Source organism: Pelodiscus sinensis, chromosome 7, assembly GCF_052426305.1.
Source record: "Pelodiscus sinensis isolate ZL-2025 chromosome 7, ASM5242630v1, whole genome shotgun sequence".
Classification (NCBI taxonomy): domain Eukaryota; kingdom Metazoa; phylum Chordata; order Testudines; family Trionychidae; genus Pelodiscus; species Pelodiscus sinensis.
The window spans coordinates 51,701,889-51,717,923 of NC_143058.1; positions in this window are offsets into that span (position 1 = coordinate 51,701,889).

Consider the following 16,035-nt stretch of genomic DNA (forward strand, 5'->3'; position numbering starts at 1 on the left):
CTTCAGTGGGCCAAATCTAACCCAGATCACAGCAAAGGATTTAAGGCCACTGTATCCTGGTGTACTAGGTTCTTGGAAAGGCATAATCTGGTACTGAGGCAAAAGACCAAAATTGCACAAAAATTACCTGCAGATCTCAACGGAAAAGTAAGTCTTTTCCATCGATATGTAATACAACAGCGCAAGAAACATGGCTATGCATTAAGTCAGATCGGAAATATGGATGAAACTCCTATGAATTTTGATATGGTTGGAAATAAAACTGTTAATCCAAAAGGTGCAAAAACAGTGTTAATTAAAACAACAGGACATGAGAAGTCCAGTGTTAAAGTGGTACTAGCATGTACAGCTGATGGCGCCAAACTAAGACCAATGATTAGTTTTAAAAGAAAAACAAAGCCGAAAATTAAGTTCCCTGTTGGGGTACGTCTACACTACAGCGCTAATTCAAACTAACTTAGTTCGAATTAGTTAATTCGAACTAAGCTAATTCGAACTAATGCATCTAGAACTAAAAACTAGTTCGAATTAGCGTTTTGCTAATTCGAACTAGCGCATCCACACTCATTGGACGCAGGGGGGCATTTAAGGGCAGCTGAAACCGGTCCTGGCAGGGCATCAGGTCAGTAGTTGCTTTGTGTGGCTGCTGTCTGAGGCTCGTGCTTAAAGGGACCCCCCCGGACAGCCGGTTCTCAGCTTTTCCTGCTTCCTTGCCAACCTCGCCGAGGGACAGCAAAGCGTTGGTCTCTGTGCCCGTCTGTGTCAGTGCGTCCCTTCGGGGACGCCGCCGCAGGTGGCAACATGGAGCCACAGCTCGCTCTGCACCTTCTGGTGCACTTTCTGGACTTGCTGCTGCAAGCCTGCCACCAATGGTGCACGTCAGCCCCCTGCCTCTCCGCCTGGCCGCCCTGGGGGCCGTGGAGGAGCCGCGGTGGCGCCCCGGCACCGGCGTGCCCCGCCGCATCTGGCGTCTGGACACCAGCACGGACTGGTGGGACCGCATCGTCCTGGAGCACTGGGAGGACAGACAGTGGACCCAGAACTTCAGGATGAGGAGGGACACCTTCCTGGAGCTCTGCGAGTGGCTCGCCCCTGCCCTGCGCAGAAGGGACACTCGCATGAGGCCCGCCATCCCCCTCCAGAAGCAGGTGGCCATCGCCCTCTGGAAGCTCTCCACGCCGGACAGCTAACGATCCGTCAGGAACCAGTTCGGCGTGGGGAGATCCACCGTCGGAGCGGTGCTCATACAGGTATGGCACTCGTCGGCCACCGAGCTGGGGGGGAGGGGGTTGCGAGGAGGGGATGGGCCGCCCCAGGGACAAAGGGGGGTGGGAGGAGGTGAAAGCGCCCCGCACCGGAGGGGTCGGGCTGTCCAGGCCGTACTACACGCCGCCAGGGGGGTTGCTTCTGAGAGTGGGGCGCGGGGCACTGCCAGGGCACGAATGTTCCCAGCCACCTGGGCGCCTCACTGATTTGCGCTTTGCTGTGTCTCTCCACAGGTGGTCAAGGCCATCAACCGGGTGCTGCTCCGAAGGGTGGTCCGCCTCGCCAACCCGGACGCCGTCATCCGGGGATTTGGCGCTCTCGGCTTCCCCAACTGCGGGGAGGCCATCGACGGGACGCACATCCCCATCCGTGCCCCGGAACACCAGGCCTCCTGGTACGTCAACCGCAAGGGATACTTCTCCATCCTCCTGCAGGCCGTGTGTGACCACCGGGGACAGTTCACGGACATTAATGTGGGCTGGTCCGGCAAAGCGCACGACGCCCGGGTTTACCGCAACTCCTCCGTGTGCCAGTGGCTGCAGGATGGGACCTTTTTCCCCGACCGCCACATCAGGGTCGGGGATGTGGACATGCCCGTCTGCCTGGTGGGGGATGCCGCCTACCCACTGCAGCCGTGGCTGATGAAACCCTACACGGGGCACCTCAATCCCTCCCGCCAGGCCTTCAATACCAGGCTGACCAGGGCCCGCATCGTGGTGGAGGGGGCCTTCGGGCGACTGAAAGCCCGCTTTTGATGCCTCCTCACCCGTCTGGACCTGGCCGAGCACAACATCCCTCCCGTGGTGGCAGCATGTTGTGTGCTCCACAATTTGTGTGAGCGAAAGGGGGAGGCTTTCCTGCCAGCCTGGATGGCTGAGGCTGACCGCATGGCTGGCCACTATGGTCAGCCCCGCACCGCCGCCATCCGGGAAGCCCAGCGGGGGGCCGTCCGGATCCGGGAAGCCCTGTGGGAGAGCTTCCAGGTGGAGGAGGAGGACTGACCTCTCCATTGCATGCCCCACTGGGGCCTTCTTCCACCCTACCCCCTTCCCCTTTCCCCTCCCTACCTACTGTAAAATAAAGACACCTGTTTTTCAAAGAAAAACGTCTGTTTATTTCACATAACTGGGGTGGGGGAAGGGAGGAATGACAGTGGGAGAGGGGAGGGGGAAACCTGGGACGAGGGAGCTGGAAGGGGAGGGAAGGGAGAAAGGGAAAGGAAAGCTCAGGGGAGGGAGTCTGGCTGCCTCTCCCGTCTCACCACACTGCGGGTCCGGGAGCTTCGGTGGGGAATGGTTGTGGAGGGGAGGGGCAGGAGGGACGGGAGGTGTGGAGGAAGCAGGAGCGGGAGCAGGAGGGGGAGCAGGGGGAGCAGGGGGAGTAGCAGGGGGAGCAGGAGGAGCAGGGGGAGCAGCAGGGGGAGCAGGAGCAGGACCAGGAGGAATTGGGAAGCGGTCGAGCAGGCTCTGGATGTGGCCTCGCAGGGCACAGCCCTGCTCCTCCAGGGCCTCCAAACTCCTCCGGCGCAGCCTCAGGTCCTCCTGGACCCAGTGGTCCTGGGTGCGGAGCTGGTGATCCAGGAACCGGAGGTGCCGCCTCTGGTAGTCCTCCTCATTCCTGGCTCTCCTGCTTGCCCGGGCACGGGCAGCTGCTGCAGGTGGTGTGGTGCCCCCTGCAGACCCAGGTGCTGCGGCTGTGGTGCAACAAGACCAGCGGTCAATTACCCCAGGGGCCCAGGTGTGTGAAACCCAGCTCCCCTCTGCAAGGCCAGGGCCCCTGCAGGATCCCCAGCTGCTGCTCCGTGGTGGTCAAGGCCCAGGTGCACGGTCCTGGGGCTCCCTCTCGCCCCAGCCCCCCGTACACATAAGGGGAGCACGATGGTACTCACAGGTGGACGCCTCCCCGGCCTCGGACGACACAGGCGAGTGGCTCTGTGGGGTGCCTCGGGGGTCCCAGGTCTTGGGCAGGCTGCCGGCAGGCTCCTGGCTCTCGGAGCCCTCCTCCTCCTCCTCCGTCTCCTGGAGCGGTCCCTCTGCCCCGGGGTCTATCACGTCCCAGGGGGCAGGGATGGCATGAGCCCCCAGGAGGCGGTCCAGGGCGTGGAAGTGGGGGCAGGCCTCCGGGTCAGCCCCTGGCAGGCAGGCCTGGGAGTAGGACTGCCGCAGGTCTTTGACCTTGCAGCTCACCTGCTCCCGGCTGCGCTGGTGGCCCCTGGAGGCCAGGCTGGCAGCCCTGCGGCCGTAGACAGCCACGTTCCTGTGGCTAGTGCGGAGATCGTGGACATTGGAGGCTTCCCCCCAAACCTGGATGAGGTCCACGATCTCCGCACTTGACCAAGCGGGTGCCTGCCTCTTGCGTCCCCGGGCAGGCTCCTGGGAGCCGCCAGGTTGGTCCTGGGGAGCAATGGAGGGCTGGGTGTCCTCGGGTGGCTGGCTCATGTTGTTGCAGGTGCAGGGTCTGCTGGCTGGGTGCTGGCAGCCTTGCAACTGGCAGAAACTGTGTAGCCAGCCTGTGGCCCTTTAAGAGCTCCGGGGCCGGGAGGGGGGCAGACAAGTTTGCCTGGTGTTGGCCAGAGTGGCCACCAGGGCAAGCTGGGAAGGGCTAGCCTCCCACTAGTTGGAATTAAGGGTCTACACAGCCCTTAATTCGAACTAGCTAGTTCGAACTAGGCTTAATCCTCGTAAAATGAGGTTTACCTAGTTCGAACTAAGCGCTCCGTTAGTTCGAATTAAGTTTGAACTAACGGAGCGCTAGTGTAGAGCCTATGAAAGTTAGTTCGAACTAACGTCCGTTAGTTCGAACTAACTTTGTAGTGTAGACATACCCTTGGAGTTTTTGTACATATGAATGAAAAAGGCTGGATGGATGAAGAAGGGGTAAAGCTATGGCTTGATAATGTATGGAGTAGGCGACCAGGTGGACTTCGTCAAGAACGTAGCCTACTGGTGTGGGATATGTTCAGGGCTCATTTAACTACCAGCACAAACAAAAGGCTGGCAAGAATAAACACAGATGCGGCAGTTATTCCTGCAGGATTGACATCATTGGTACAGCCACTGGATATGTGCCTAAACAAGTCATTTAAAGATTGCATTCGAGAACAGTGGAATGAGTGGATGGTTAGCGGCGAAAAGTCATTCACAAAAGGAGGAAACATGTGTGCGCCACAATTGGATGTTTTGTGTAACTTTGTCATAAATGCCTGGAATGATATTGATGCAGAAACAGTAATCAAGTCTTTCAAGAAGTGTGGCATATCAAATTCTTTGGATGGTATGGAGGACGACTTCTTTTGGCAAGATGAAGGGGAAGCCAAAGCTGAAGCCACACCATCTGATTCGGAATTAGATCCATATGATGACTGTCTTACAAATGTACCACAAGATGTCATTGATGAACTTATGATGTCAGAGGATGAACATGATGAGGATTTTGAAGGATTTTAAGTACCAGTAAGTCAAAACCATTTTAATTAAAATTATTTAAATCAAATCTGATGTTATTAAATGGTGTTGCCTCGGAAGGGGGGGTAGTCTTATACGGCGAGTATAGGCCAAAACCTATGTTTTAACTGGAAAAGTAGGGGGTCGTCTTATACTCCCAGTCGTCTTATACGCTGGAAAATACAGTAGGTTTGAGTTACATATAACATATCTATCCTATTGAAAACAGGGTGGGAACTTCACCTCTTTAGAGTGTGTCTAAGCAGAAGAAAAATGAGAACCTTTCCTAAAATGAAAAATGAGACACCAAGCAGTATCAGGAGTAAACAGTTACATTTGAGTGCCCCTGGCTGGATCATTAGATAGGGGAGTAAGGGAACAAGCTGTTTGAAACATTAGATATGGATGAGCAGTGTTAACTATTGCCCACACATAAAAAGAAGGTTCCTGGTAAAACAGAACTCTGTATTTTGTGACAGCTCAGGGAATGAAGAACACTCATAAATGGATAATAGTCTGGTAATGTAATTCAGTGGGAGGAATTGTAAATAATATCGGAAAACAGCAAGAGATGTTAGCAAGGCCATTATAAACCTGATAGATGACAAAAAGATGTTAGGAGGGAAAAACATAGAACAAAGACTACTTTGGGGTTTTTTATTACACTAGTGTTCAGGCACCATGGGTATGTCTACACTACCCCCCTAGTTCGAACTGGGGGGGTAATGTAGTCATACAGAGTTGCAAATGAAGCCCGGGATTTGAATTTCCCGGGCTTCATTTGCATGAAGCCGGCCGGCGCCATTTTTAAATGCCGGCTAGTTCAGACTGCGTGCCGCGCGGCTACACGCGGCATGAACTAGCTAGTTCGGATTAGGCTGTACGAGGTGTACAGCTAGTTCGGATAGGAAGCCTAATCCGAACAGCTAGTTCGTGCCGCGTGTAGCCGCGCAGCACGCAGTCCGAACTAGCCGGCATTTAAAAATGGCGCCGGCCGGCTTTATGCAAATGAAGCCGGGGAAATTCAAATCCCAGGCTTAATTTGCAACTCCCTATGACTACATTACCCCCCCAGTTCGAACTAGGGGGTAGTGTAGACATACCCCATGAATGTATGAAATAAATTTTAATGTGGACTTAATAAATGATGATTAAAAATACACGAAGATCAAGAACACATATTCCTGTTCACCAGACTACAAACAGAAACCTCAGAACTGTCATTCATGCTTAAATATGACACTTTACGAATGGGCCTTAACAAAGATACTAACTATCTTACCCATTACAAAGATAGTTTCCCCAATTATCATCCCTAATATCATTATCTCATAGACACTAACCTCCCGCCCCCCACACCTCCCCTCTGATCTAAAATCTGATTTGTCAGTTTTATATATGTTCACTTTTTTTGATTGTATCCCTTTGGTATATATGGTCATGACAATTTTCTTCCACTATTTGATCTGAGGAAGTGGGTTTGGATGATCAATAGAGGGCTTGTGTGGCTTTCACACTGTACTGCCTCCTAGGATGCAGTCCAGGGCGTCAAAATAGGGGCAGTTGTCTGGGTCTGCCCCTGTTTGGGAGCTGCCCCCTCTGGCCCTGGAATACGCCTGCCACAACTCCTTGGTTTTCATCCAAACCAGCTCTTGGGTTTGGATGTGGCTTTTGATGGCCAGGCTGGCAGCCATGCAGCTGTAGACAGCCGCATTCCTCCATCTAGTGTGGAGATCATGGACATTGAAGGCCTCTCTCCAAACCTCAATGAGGCCCCTGATGTCTGCACTGGACCAGGCAGGTGCCCTCCTTTTCCAGCCCCAGGCAGGCTTCTGGAAGCTGGCAGACTGGTCCCGGTGGAGGGCTGGCTGGCAGTGGCTTTCTGGCTCATGTTGGGGCCACTGGGTCAGGGGCAGCGACTGCTGGCTCTAGGCTGGCAGGCCTGGAGCTGGCACAGACACTGTGGCCAGACTCTACCCCTTTAAGGGCTCCAGGGAGGCAGGGAGGAGAGGAGTTTTCCTGGTTGCAGCCAGAGTGGCCAGTAGGGCACCCTGGGAAGGGCTAGAGGCCCCCTATTTCAAAATAAGCATCTATACAGTGCTTATTTTGAAATAGCAATTTCGAAATAGGCACTATTCTTTGTGGAATAAGGTTTACCAATTTCAAAATCAGCCCTCTGCTATTTTGAATTAATTTTGAAATAGCGGTTGGCTTGTGTAGATGCTAGTACAGTTATTTCTAAATAACGGCTGTTATTTCTAAATAACTTTGCTGTGTAGACATACCCCAACAGAGTTGTCATAATTATACACATTTGTTTTAAAACCACATAAACCCTAACAAAACAAGAGTCTGTCCCTATAAATTCTGATGAAAACAATCATATTCAAATAGTCATTACTAGAATGTCAGCAGAATGCTTTCTTAGGGATAACTAACAGTTAAGTTTGGTGGTAAAACTTACTTTTGAGTGCAAAGCCAAATCCCACCATTTTGGACATAGTAAAGTTTTTAGCCTACTCAGCTATAACATGTCTTTTTAACTTGGTGGTGTCACTGATTTCCTCATATTTTGGAAAGGAAAATGGCATCCACGTTGCTTTACTGTGGTAGTAAATATTGATATAAAGTTATCAGACTTTTCTGTGGCGTGTATGCATTTGCAAAAGCAATCCATTTGTTTTGCTATCCATCACTTCTAGAATTTCTTAGAACATCTCTCTTAATATCCAGTTAGAGCCATTAAGGTCATCTATGAAAAATAATCTAGGGAAAAACTGAGCAATAAATAACAGACAAATGAATATTTTATTGTATTTGGATGCCCATCAAAACAGGTCCCTGTTATAGACTATATCTTTTGCCACAATTAAAAAAATAATATAACACAGGAAAAGAGCAAAACAGTTTTACTTTTGTGACTCACTTAAGAAAATTAAATTATAGTCTATCCTATGGCTTGACAAATACATAAATCAGTGATTCTTGGGTCCCCAAATGAGCCAAGATTTGCTAGCTGTACTGGGAATATAGCTTTGTCAGGGGGTAACCACTCCCCTCCCTCTTAACCTCGCAGGATTGTGGGGTAGGGTGAGCCCACGTTCAGCTCACGGAGGGGCCCTCCCCTACCCTCTGTCCATTTGCTCTGGCCTATAGGGCGTAGTAGGGTTCTTCTATACCGGGGAGGCCCCGTTAGGACTTGAACCCTCCTACTTATGCTCTGGGGCCCACCAAGTTCCCCAGTCCCTGCTCCCCCAAAGTCTAGCTCCCACAAGTCTTAGCGTTCGGCTGCAGTCTGGTCACTTTCGGCCCCGTAAGTATTCTGGAGGGATGACTGGGACCTCCCACTCTCCCGGGCGCCTTTCCTTCTCCAGGGCAAGGGGGTCCCTCCGTTTGGGCCCTCCCCTATAGACTATTTCAGCGTCGTGGGGTCCCCTTTGGTTCCGCGAGGCTAGCCACTGTCACAGCCCAGTGCCCTACTAGGGAAGGGAGGGGGCGGGGTACCTCTTCCATCTGTGGGCTTCCTCCAAGCTCTGGGTGGCTCCCGTGGGCTTCCTGGAGGGAATCTCTTGGCCAGTCCTTGGCGGTCCGGCGCCCCGCCGGTCCGGGCGTGGGTTCTCCGCCCCTGCTTCCTGCCTTTCCCCCACTCTTTGGGGGACAGAGGGAGATGCTCCTCGGCTCGCCTGCCATCAGCCCCTTTTCCTGGTCTGGCGACATCCTCCTTCGCCTCCCCTCCACGTCCTCCACCTTGCTCCCCACCCTTTGGATGTGCCTCCCCCCCAGGTGTGCCGGTGCTGCACTTAAAAGCGGCTGCCGGCTTGCCACGCATGTGCAGCAGCACAGCCGGCGCTCACCCGGCTCCCTGCTCACAGCGCGAGCTGCCGGCGTGCCTGGACCCGGCACGGGTGACAGGGTCGGCCCATCACAAGCTTTTAAAATGGATCTATGGATTTAACTCCATGGATTGTATCGATGCAAGGTTAAGCTCCAGACAATAAGAGACAATAGGTGCTCCTTTGGGAAATGACCAGCATGTAGAGTCCACATGTTTAACCATCTTCTGAAAAAAACATTTGTAGAGAAGATGAAGAATCTCCACTCTGGTTCCTGATCTACTCATGGAGCACTACAAGCTGCTATACCTGCTACCAGGTCTGAAAAGAGATGATGAAACCAGAAGACTTGCCTGTATCACATGAATTATCCCTTGTAAATGAATGGGTTTTGAGACTTGATTGTCTTGTGACCATACTCCTAAGAAGATGATTGATTCACCTGACACATGAAGGACATTTGGGGATGAGTCTAATCAAAAGACAATTGTGACAAAAATTTGGTGCTCAAGGGGAAACAAGCATGTTGCGAAAGTAACGAAGAATTGCTTGACTTGTGCTAGTTCTGATAAGTCACAGAAAATAGTGTCACTCCACTGATTATCCCAATTGTCCATGGGAGAAATTAGTCTTGACATAACGGGGGCAATTTGAAGATATTACTCAGAAGTTTGCCATAATAATGGTAGACTATTATTCAAAGTGGCCAGATATTACATTTGCCGGAAAGATTATCACTGAAACAGCAATTATGTCTTTGCCTGAGAAGGATTTGCCAAGGAATTGATGATTGACAATGGAATGCAATTGACCTCTGCTGCAATACCACAGTACCTCAGTAGCCATGATATCAAAGACAAGACTGTTTCTTTATACTGCCTGAAGGATAATGTTCTAGTTGGGCAGTAACAGGAAACTTGGAAATGGCAGAGATGCTCAATGACTTCTTTGTTTCGATCTTCACCGAGAAGTCTGGAATTGTGCCTAACGTAGTGAATACAAGCAGAGAGAGGGTAAGTTTAGAAGATAGGATACACAAAGAACAAGTTAAAAATCACTTAGGAAAGTTAGATGTCAGCTAGTCACCAGGTCCTGATGAAATGCATCCCAGGATACTCAAGGAGCTGATAGAGGAGGTATCTGAGCCTTTAGCTATGATTTTTGAAAAATCATGGCAGACAGGGGAGATTCCAGAAGACTGGAAAAGGGCAAATATTGTGCCCATTTATAAAAAGGGGAATAAGAACAACCCAGGAAACTACAGACCGGTCAGTTTAACATCTGTCCCAGGGAAGATAATGGAGCAGGTAATTAAGGAAATCATATGCAAACACTTGGAAGGTAATAAAGTGATAGGGAATGGCCAGCATTGGTTTGTGAAGAACAAGTCATGCCAAACTAATCTGTTAGCTTTCTTTGATAGGATAACGAGCCTTGTGGATAAGGGAGAAGCGGTGGATGTCATATACCTAGACTTTAGTAAGGCATTTGATACGGTCTCGCATGATATTCTTATTGATAAATTAGGCAAATATAACTTAGATAGGGCCACGATAAGGTGGGTGTATAATTGGCTGGATAACCGTAGTCAGAGAGTTGTTGTTAACGGTTCTAAATCCTGCTGGAAAGGGATAACAAGTGGAGTTCCTCAAGGGTCTGTTTTGGGACATGTACTGTTCAATATCTTCATCAATGATGTAGATATTGGGATAGAGAGTACGCTTATTAAGTTTGCAGATGATACCAAACTGGGTGGGGTTGCAACTTCTTTGGAGGATAGGGACATAATTCAAAATGACCTTAGCAAGTTAGAGAAATGGTCAGAGGTAAACAGGATGAGGTTTAATAAAGAGAAATGCAAAGTGCTCCACTTAGGAAGGAACAATCAGTTCCATACATACAAGATGGGAAGCGACTGTCTAGGAAGGAGCATGGCGGAAAGGGATCTAGGGGTCATAGTGGACCACAAGTTGCATATGAGTCAACAGTGTGATGCTGTTGCAAAAAAAGTAAATATGATTCTAGGTTGTATCAACAGGTGTGTTGTAAGCAAAACTCGTGAAGTCATTCTGCCGCTCTACTCTGCACTAGTTAGGCCTCAGCTGGAGTATAGTGTCCAGTTCTGGGCGCCACATTTCAAGAAAGATGTGGAGAAATTGGAAAGGGTACAGAGAAGAGCGACAAGAATGATTAAAGGTTTAGAGAACATGACCTATGAAGCCAGGCTTCATGAACTGGGCTTGTTTAGTTTGGAAAAAAGAAGATTAAGGGGGGACATGATAGCGGTTTTCAAATATCTAAAAGGGTGTCACAAGGAGGAAGGAGAAAATTTGTTCCTCTTGGTTTCTGAGGACAGGACAAGGAGTAATGGGCTTAAAGTGCAGCAAGGGAGGTTTAGATTGGACATTAGGAAAAAATTCCTGTCAGGATGGTCAAATATTGGAATAAATTGCCAAGGGAGGTGGTGGAATCTCCCTCTCTGGAGATATTTAAGAACAGATTAGATAGACATCTGTCAGGGATGGTGTAAACGGAGGTTGGTCCTGCCTTGAGGGCGGTGGGCTGAACTCGATGACCTCTTGAGGTCCCTTCCAGTCCTATGATTCTATGATTCTATGAATAAATAGACTGGTGGAAAAAGTTGGCAGTTTTCCAGATTGCAAATGAGATTATGGAAAGAAGCTTTATGTGACGCATAGTTTGCTTACAGGACCATCCCATGCTCAAAGCAAAGTATCACCCTTTGAACTATTAAGAGGACACAATGGGTACGTCTAGACTACAGGCTTTTGTCGACAAAGCTTCTGTTAACAAAGAGCGTCTAGATTACATCCAGTTCTGTCAACAAAGCAAGCCGCTTTGTCGACATGAGAGTAGACGCAAAGGACAGTGTAGATGCAATAATGCCTTCTGTCGACAGAACTCTGTCGACAAAGGGAGTTATTCTTCGTAGAATGTGGTTTACTGCTATCGACAAAACTGTCAAGTTCTGTCGACATTGTGTGGACAGACCTCGACGGTAGTATAGACACAAGTATAGTTTTGTCGACAAAAATCCACTTTTGTCGACAAAACCCTGTAGTCTAGACACATCCAATGATAATACATGACTTACTATCAATCAAAGACTTACACATTTCCCTTTTATAACCAGATCTTAAAATGAGTTTGTGAGTATGTTAAGAATATCCATAAGAACAATTCAGACCGGGGATAGATCATAAGAAAGGTGCTAACCCTCACACATTTCAAACTGAAGATTCTATTAACTTAACACTGCCATATAGAATTAAAAATATCCATGTCCTTTATGAATCACAGAAATATGAGGGGATTTTGCTGTGTTAATAGATGGGGAGAAAAGGAACATTTCAAGTTCATCCACACTCATCAACCAGCAGTTAAAGAAGAGAGTGTTGGATTTCCACCTTGGACCAGAGAACATTGATGACTCTGATAAGGACAACCTACTGGTGGAATTTTCTCCACTGCCTTGTCTCATTCCTGACTCTCAGCATGTAAGGAGAAGCGATAAAATAAACTGCCAAGAATTTGGAGGACTTTGTTACCACCCTCAGATGGTGGTTTCAAAGTTATTCTTTAAAATTATATGATGGTTATAACTACATATATGCATCATCTCTTTTCAGATGGTTATAACGTACAATGGAGTGCCCCGGGCGGTAGCCCGGTTGGCCCGTACCTTGGGCTGGCTCTGATAGCTATACTGGTTGGCATTTGCAAGTTTTTTTTCCTACGTGCTTCTTGTAACTTTTAGTCCAGGAACTACAATTCCCAGGATGAGCATAGAAAATTGTGGGTGGCAGAGGAAGATAGAGGCAGAGATGGAAGCATTAGAATGTGAGCTCTGTGAAAGACTGACTGGAATACATCTTACCTTTGCTGTTATCTAACTTATAAATTCTTTCTCACAGGGATTCACATACAAAAAAGATGTCAGTGGAAAAGGAGAGAAAATGCGAAATCAGGATATGAAATGACTATTCGTAACAAGCAGATTGTGTCTCTGTGCTTAGGCAGTTTGCTTCCCTGAAGGATACTCTCAATGGCAAGCAAACAGAACCAGGACTCTTGCTTGAGGGAAAAATAATTAGTAGGCCGACAAAGAAACATTTAAAAACCTATATTAATTGTATATGTTAAGAGAGAGAGTGTGTGTGAGGGGATAGTGAGCAAATTCTGTGAAATCTAGAGTAAATACCATACTTTGTGCTGCTTACATAATAGAGTCACCATTTTAAAATCTTATCGCACATATCTGGGTGGAAATCATTTCATTAATAATAATATTATGTGTGACCTTTTTATGACATTCATTTTTAGATTATTCATTTCTTCTCCAGGCTCATTTTCTTCAACTTTCTGGTTAATTTATTTTGTAAATTTTCATTTTCATTTTTTTATTTTAAAATAACAATGTTTTTATTTAAGTTTTAAGAGCAAGTTCTATTATCCTTGACATTTCAGCATCCCCATAATATAAACCGCAATGGAGAGCATAATCCTTTAATCTGGCTAGCTCAGATGCATAGTTCAGACAGATTCATTTTCCAATTCTGAATATTTATTAGCAACTCTGAGTACTGGTGTCTGTTTGAACACTAGTCCATTTATTTTAAGCCATAGTCAACAATGGGCCCAATCCTGCAACCGTTCACATGAGTAATCCCGCTGCCTGTAATAGCAATACTGGCTCAAATGAAGAATGAAGCATCTTCTATTTCTTGGTTTAAGAAAATAAAAAAATCATATTTGTTCTCAAAAATGTAGATGTCAAATGTAAATGTAAATATTATTAGATGTGTTTTTAATAGAGTTAGTCAAATAATGCATTTTTCCCCACGGAAAATATAAACAAAAATTGACTTTGTCCAAAATGAATAAATTGTATTTAAAATATTTAATACACAAAATAGCACCTCAGTGTGTCTGAAGATGATTGGGAATGTGATTTAAGGTGGGTAAGTGTACAGATGAACTAGTGTAATTCTAAATAACATTAATGTGATTTCTGGAGCTGCGCGATCAGTATATTAACCACATTTCTATAAAATTGCACATCTGTCTCTCTCCCCTACAACTCACAAAGCTAGAGTAAAAACAGGCGTTTCTCCAGATATTCCCTAAGGGGAACATCCTTCAGGCTGCAAAGCAGCAGCAGAGCCAGTTGGGGCTGAAGATATTTACTTTCCTTTGCAAAGCACTTTGAGATCTGCAGATAAAAAGGATGCAGTGGTGTTTGTCCATTTTTGTACACTCCAGAGTTCAAGCAAGTGATTTAGAGGTGAAAAGGCTTTCGAGATGTGCCCATTTTCATGGGTGAAGGCCAGGTATCATAGACTGGGGGAGTTTGCACCTCCTCAAAGAACCATGGGTAGCCTTGTCCTCGCTCCACCCTCAGACCGCTCTGTAGTTCCACCCTGTGCAGTGATCCTGACTGGGGCCAGGCTGCCTGTCCTCCCAGCACTCTGGGGCAGGGAACTGGGACAACATAGCCTGCTCTCTGGCACTTTGGGAGTCCAGAGGCTGGAGCAGGGCAACCTGCTCTCCTGGTGCTTGGGAAGGGGGTTACAGCTGCCCTTCATCTCTCCCCTGTGCTCTAGGGCTGTCCGGGCAGGGGTTGTGCTGCCTGCCTTCCTGGTACTCCAGGGTTGGACCTTGTGTAATCGCCACCAGGTGGATTTGAACCGGGGCCCTCTGAAGCAGAGTGTAGGAACCTCTACCCTCAGAGCTAAAAGCCAGCTGACTCCCAGCCCATGCTGTAGAGGTCTCTTGATCTTAACTGTTGCTGTGGTCTAGGTACAGCTTGCATTGCTCAGTAACCACACTAGGGTGTGTGGGTTACGCTTGCAGCCCTACTTCCCAGCTCAATGGGACTGAGGCAGGAGCTGGTATCCTCCTAGCACTTTGGGGCTGGGAGTGCTAGTCTGCAGTAGGGGCAGAGCCATCCCATCTATAGGATTGTGTGGGGTGGCTGCCCCAGGCTCTGCACTTTGGAGGCCTTGCAATGGCCACCTTAACAATCCTATGGACAGGACATGTGGGGCCTAGGGCAGCCTGGGAGGTTTCCTGGGGGACCAGCCATGGGGCACTAGCAGGAGTCGGGCTACCCCTCACTCACAGTGACAGAAGGAGTCACAGGAAGTAAAGTGCCCCAGCAGCCTCCTTCGCTCTGCTGCCATCAACCAGCCAGGTTGCTCCCCTTCACTGCGGTGGAGGCAAGCAGAGTGTGACCCAGCCCCTAGAGCAACACTGGGAGAGAGCGGTGGAGCAGTGCAGGCTGCTGGGATGCTCCGGCTCCTGCTGCTGCATTGCGTGCTACCATGCCAGGCCCTCCAGTAATCCTTTGCTTTGGATTGCCTGGGGAACAGAGCTTTGGGGAAGGGGGGCAAATGGCATAAGAGATGGTGGAGCAGGGGCAGAAAGAGGTGAGGCAGGGGTGGAGCCTGGGGCAAAGGGTGTTGCCCCAAGCCCTAGACCTCCCCTGCTATCAGAGACAGCCCTGGTGGGGCAGCTCTGAGGCGGGGGGGGGTGTAGAATTGCTAGGGCCTCGGGAAGAAAGGGCGGAGCTGGGGGGCTAGTCTCCCCCAACCAGTGGCTCACAAGTGGCCCAGGCCCGTTATTATTGGTTCATAAAAATTTGGGCCTGAGAAATTGTATGAAATAACATGGGTTAAATAGGGAAAAGATTGCTACAGAGCCTGGTATTGAGCGAAAACATCCCATCTGAGCATTTAGAGAACACGAGCTGTGTATTGTCAAAACTGTCTCATGAGAATTTTGGTACATGTCCCAGGAGATCCTGTGATGCCATTATAATGTTGGCTACATGGGAAAACATTTTCAGTGATAGTATGAGTGCCTTTAGACAATGCTATTTTGATGCCATTATGGATTTGTTTTCAACCCAGGGCAATGGACTGGCCATTTGTTGCTATTATGCCATTGTTAGGTTGTTTACAAGGGAAAATATTTTAATTGGAAAACTACAGAGCCTGCATCACAGTATCAGTGCAAGTTATACAACCAGGTGTGACGGGGAAGAAACTCCCCGCACTGACAGCCCCTCCACCGGCGGAGCGCCGAGCGGCGCAGCGGAGCGGAGCCCAGGGGAAAGCTCCCGGGGAGGGGAGAGAGGGCGCACAGCCGCCGGCGCGGCGGGCGAGGAAGGCGGCAGGACCCAGGAGGAGGAGGGGCAGAGACGCCAGGGTGAGCGGCACGCCCCGTGCGTGCCGGTTCAAAAGAGGGAGGGGCCGGAAGGACAGGAGGCGGCCGGCACTCACTTTCTCTTGGCAGGCAGCCAGGAGAGAGAAGCCGGAGGAGCCAGCGGGACGGAGAAGGGACTCTGGACCTGCGCAGCCCGTGCCCTGGGCAGCGAGACTCCCCGGCCGGGGGCACCGGGGACCGGAGCCGCCAGCGGACGGCCACACGCCCGGCGAACCGATGGCCGAGCCTGACGGAGGACCAGCCCC